Below are 6,000 nucleotides of genomic sequence, written 5' to 3' on the forward strand. Positions count from 1 at the left end.
TGCACTTTTACTTGCAAAGTGATCCAGTTTAGAAAATACACTATATGGTCACCCTGAGTCTCAGCCCCCAGAAAGGGTGAACATAAAGTCATCAATTTTATTACTGCTCATGGCACTGCCCCTCTCCCTAGTGAGGAGACTTGCAGGAATAGGTTGATTTGCATCTTCTTGGATTTGTTTATATTTATCCTTTTGTTTGTTTCCCCAGTTGGAGTATGTTGCAATGAACGGCTCACGGAATGGAATCATGGAAGAACTTATTGGAAGGGGAACCAGGACAGCTCTGAAGTTTTCCACTCAGGGGCTCGTGGCTGTCCCCATAGAGTGCTTCTACTGATACACCGAGGGGCCTATAATTTCCACTTTGTAGATTCATACGTCTCTAGCTTCTCAGCTCCAAATTACACAATCCTGGCACAAAATTCGAGTGGCTCAGTTTGAGTTAAATATTTACTGACTCTGGCAGGAGGCAGGGCTCCTTACCACAGACAGGATGGTTGGCAGCAACCACTGTGTATTGGGAGAGTTTTCAGAGAAAAGTGAATTGGAGTCAGGCAGCCATCCTAAGTGGTGTCTACTCCATTTATTTTTTCTTTTTAAAATTTATTTTATTTTAATTTTTTATTTTTTTATTTCAATAGGTTTTTGGGGAGCAGGTGGTGTTTGATTACATGAATAAGTTCTTTAGTGGTAATTTCTGAGATTTTGGTGCACCCATCACCTAAGCAGTGTACACTGTACCCATTGTGTAGTCTTTTATCCCTCACCACCCCCACCTTTTCCCCCATGTCCTGAAGTCCAATGTATCATTTTTATGCCTTTGCATCCTCATAGCTTAGTTCCCATATATGAGTGAGAACATACAATGTTTGGTTTTCCATTCCTGAGTTACTTCACTTAGAGTAATAGTCTCCAGTTCCATCCAGGTTGCTGCAAATGCCATCATTTTGTTTCTTTTTATGGCTGAGTAGTATTACATGGTACATATATGCCACATTTTCTTTATCCACTTATTGACTGATGGGCATTTGGGCTGGTTCCATAATTTTGCAATTGCAAATTGTGCTGCTATAAACATGTGTGTACAAGTATCTTTTTCATATAATGACTTCTTTTCTTTTGGGAAGATACCCAATAGTGGGATTGCTGGATCAAATGGTTGATTTACTTTTAGTTCTTTAAGGAATCTTCACACTGTTTTCCATAGTGGTTGTACTAGTTTACATTCCCACCAACAGTGTAAAAGTGTTCCCTTTTCACCACATCCACACCAACATCTATTATTATTATTTTTTTGATTATGGTGATTCTTTTGGAGTGAGGTGATATCACATTGTGGTTTTGATTTGCATTTGCCTAATGATTAGTGATGCTGAGCATTTTTTCATATTCTTATTGGCCATTTGTATATCTCGAGAATGTCTATTCATGTCCTTAGCCCACTTTTTGATGTGATTGTTCATTTTTTTCTTGCTGATTTGAGTTCTTTGTAGATTCTGAAATTGTCCTTTGTCAGATGTATAGATTGTGAAGATTTTCTCCCGTTCTGTGGGTTGTCTGTTAACTCTGCTGATTATTTCTTTTGCTGTACAGAAGCTTTTTAGTTTAATTAGGTCCCATCTATTTCTTTTTGTTTTTGTTGTATTTGCTTTTGGGTTCTTGGCCATGAAGTCATCGCCTAAGCCATTGTCTAGAGGGTTTTTCTGATGTTATCTTCTAGAATCTTTATGGTTTCAGGTCTTAAGATTTAAGTCCTTGATCCACCTTGAGTTGATTTTTGTAGAAGGTGAGAGATGAGGATCCAGTTTTATTCTTCTACATGTAGTTTGCCAATTTTCCCAGCACTATTTGTTAAATAGGGTGTCCTTTCCCCACTTTATTTTTTTGTTTGCCCTTTCAAAGATCAATTGGCAGTAATGTTTGGCTTTACTTCTGAGTTCTCTATTCTGTTCCATTGCTCTTTGTGCCTATTTTTCTACCAGCACCATGCTGTTTTGGTGATTGTGGCCTTATAGTATAGTTTTACGTCAGGTAATGGGATGCCTCCACATTTGTTCTTTTTGCTTAGTCTTGCTTTAACTATGTGGGCTCTTTTTTGGTTCCATATGAATTTTAGATTTTTTTTTCCTAATTCTGTGAAGAATGATGGTGGCATTTTGAAGGGAATTGCATTGAATTTGTAGATTGCTTTTGGCAGTATGGTCATTTTCACAATATTGATTCTACACATTTGTGAGCATGGGATGTGTTTCCATTTGTGTTGTCTATGATTTCTTTCAGCAGTGTTTTGTAGTTTTCCTAGTAGAGGTATTTCACCTCCTTGGTTAGGTATATTCCTAAGTATTTTAATTTTTTTTGCAGCTATTGTGAAAGGTGTTGAGTTCTTGGTTTGATTTTCACCTTGGTCACTGTTGGTATGTAACAGAGCTACTGATTTGTGTACATTAATTTTATATCCTGAAATTTTGCTGAATTCATTTACCAGTTCTAGGAGCTTTTTGAATGAGTCTCTAGGGTTTCTAAGTATATGATCATATCATCAGCAAACAACAATGGTTTGACTTTCTCTTTACCAATTTGGATGCCCTTTATTTCTTTCTCTTCTCTGATTGCTCTGGCTAGAACTTCTAGTACTATGTTGAATAGAAGTGGTGAAAGTAGGTATCTTTGTCTTGCTCCATTTCTCAGGGGGAATGCTGTCCACTTTTCCCTGTTCAGTATAATGGCAGCTGAGGGTTTGTCATAGATGGTTTTTATTACCTTAAGGTATGTCCCTTCTATGCCAATTTTCCTGAGAGTTTTAATCATAAAGCAATGCTGGATTTTCTCAAATGTTTTTTCTTCATCTATTGAGATGATCATGTGATTTTTGTCTTTAATTCTGTTTATGTGGTGTATCACATTTATTGACCTATGAATGTTAAACCATCCTTGCATCCCTGGTATAAAACCCAATTGATCATGGTGGGTTATCTTTTTGATATGCTGTTGGATTTGATTAGCTAGTATTTTGTTGAGTATTTTTCCATCTATGTTCATCAGGGATATTGGTTGGTAGTTTTCTTTTTTTGTAATGTCCTTTGCTGGTTTTGTTATTAGGGCAATACCGGCTTCATAGAATGACTTAGGGAGGATTCCCTCTTTCTCTATCTTTTAGAATAGTGTTAATAGGACTGGTACCAATTCTTCTTTGAATGTCTGATAGAATTCAGCTGTGAATCCATCTGGTCCTGGACTTTTTTAAATTGGCATTTTAAAAATTACCATTTCAAGCTGACTGCTTGTTACTGGTCTGTTCAGACATTCTATATTTTCCTGGTTTAATCTAGGAGGATTGCATATTTCCAGGAATTTATCCATCTCCTCTAGGTTTTCTAGTTTATGTGTATAAAGCTGTTCATAGTAGCCTTGAATAATCTTTTGTATTCCTGTGGTGTCAGTTGTAATATCTCCTGTTCCATTTCTAATTGAGTGTATTTGGATCTTCTCTCTTCTTTTCTAATGGGCTATCAATTTTATTTATCTTTTCAAAGAACCAGCTTTTTGTTTCATTTATCTTTTGTATTTTTTTGTTGTTGTTGTTTCAATTTCATTTCGTTCTGCTCTGATCTTTGTTATTTATTTTCTTCTGCTGGCTTTGGGTTTGGATTTTTCTTGTTTCTTCTCCAGTTCTGAGAGACATGACCTTAGACTGTCAGCTTCTGCTCTTTCAGACTTTTTGAGGTAGGCATTTAATGCTAAGAACTGTGAAAGGAAAATATCTTGGACCCCCAAAATCACCAAGGAAAACTCAAGCCAGAAACTGCTCAGGGCAAACCTGCCTCCCTTTCTATTCAAAGTCACTCCTCTGCTTACTGAGCTAGATGCATATCTGATTTGCCTCCTCTGGAAAGGCTAATCAGAAACTTGAAAGAATGTAATCCTGTATCACCTATCTGTGACCTGGAAGCTCCCTTCCTGCTTCTCGTCTTCCTGCCTTTGCTTCAAGTTTTCTCACCTTCCAGACCAAACGAATGTACTTCCTACATATATTGATTGATGTCTTGTATCTCCCTAAATGTATAAAACCAAGCTGTGCCCTTACCACCGTGGGTACATGTCGTCAGGATTTCCTGAGGCTGTGTCACGGACGTGTACTCAACCTTGGCAAAATAAGCTTTCTAAATTAACTGAGACCTGTCTCAAAATTTTGAGGTTCACAGAACTTTCCTCTTAGCACTGTTTTTGCTGTATCCCAGAGGTTTTGATAGGTTGTGTCATTACTATCATTCATTTCAAAGAATGTTTTAATTTTCATCTTTATTTCATTGTTGACCCAATGATCATTCAGGAGCAGGTCATTTAATTCCCACATATTTGCATGGTTTTGAGGGTTCCTCTTGGAGTTGATTTCTAATTTTATTCCACTGTGGTCTGAGAAATTACTTGATATAATTTTGATTTTCTTAAATCTGCTGAGATTTGTTTTGTGCCTATCATATGGTCTATCTTGGAGAATATTCCATGTACTGATGAATAGAATGTATATTCTGCAGTTGTTGGGTAGTCTGTTTTGTAAATATCTGTTAAGTCCATTTGTTCTAGGGTATAGTTTAAGTCTATTGTTTCTTTGTTGGCTTCGTGTCTTGATGACCTGTGCAGTGCTGTCAGAGGAGTATTGAAGTCCCTCACTGTTATTGTGCTGCCGTCTGTCTCATTTCTTAGGTCTAGTAGTAATTGTTTTATAAATTTGGGAGCTCCGGTGTTAGGTGCATATATATTTAGAATTGTGATATTTTCCTGTTGGACTAGTCCTTTTATCATTATATAATGTCCCTCTTTGTCTTTTTTAATTGCCATTGCTTTAAAGTTTGTTTCATCTGATGTAAGAATAGCTACTTCTGCTCACTTTTGGAGCCCACTGGCATGGAATATCTTTTTCTACCTCTTTACCTTAAGTTTATGTGAGTTCTTATGTGTCAGATGAGTCTCCTGAAGACAGCAGAAATTTGGTTGGTGAATTCTTATCCATTCTGCAATTCTGTATCTTTTAAGTGGAGCATTCAGGCCATTTACATTCAATGTTAGTATTGAAATGTGAGGCACTATTCTATTCATTGCACTATTTGTTGTCTGAATACCTTTTTTTATCGTGTTATTGTTGTATAGGTGAGATTTATGCTTTAGGGACGTTCTATTTTGGTGTATTTTGAAGATTTGTTTCAAGATTTAGAGCTCCTTTTAGCAGTTCTTGTAGTCCTGGTTTGGTAGTGGGGAATTCTCTCAGCATTTGTTTGTCTGGAAAAGATTGTATCTTTCCTTCATTTATGAAGCTTAGTTTCACTGGATCCAAAATTCTTGACTGATAATTGTTTTGTTTAAGGAGGCCAAAAGTAAGACCCCAATCCCTTCTAGCTTGTAGGGTTTCTGCTGAGAAATCTACTGTTAATCTGATAGGTTTTCCTTTATAAGTTACCTGATGCTTTTGCCTCACAGCTCTTAAGATTCTTCCCTTTGTCTTGACTTTATGTAACCTGATGACTATGTGCCTGGGCAATTATCTTTTTGTGATGAATTTCCCAGGTGTTCTTTGAGCTTCTTGTATTTGAATATCTAGATTTCTAGCAAGGCCAGGCAACTTTTCCTCACTTATTCCCTCAAATATGTTTTCCAAACTTTTAGATTTCTCTTTTTCTTCAGGAACACCAATTATTCTTAGGTTTGGATGTTTAACATAGTCCCAAACTTCTTGGAGGCTTTGTTCGTTTTCTTAAATTCCTTTTTCTTTGTCTTTGATGGGTTGGGTTAATTTGAAAGCCTTGTCTTTGAGCGCTGAAGTTCTTTCTTCTGCTTGTTCAACTCCATTTATTTTTTCAAGTTGAGGTCTCACTCCGTCACCCAGGCTGGAGTCCAATGGTACAATCACAGCTCATTGCAGCCTTGAACTCCTGGGCTCAAGCAGTCCTTCCACCTCAGTCTCCTGAGTAGTCTACTCCATTTTTATCTGTGCTATCTCATTTA

This window comes from Hylobates moloch, unplaced genomic scaffold (genome assembly GCF_009828535.3).
Source record: "Hylobates moloch isolate HMO894 unplaced genomic scaffold, HMol_V3 SCAFFOLD_61, whole genome shotgun sequence".
Taxonomy (NCBI): Eukaryota; Metazoa; Chordata; class Mammalia; order Primates; family Hylobatidae; genus Hylobates; species Hylobates moloch.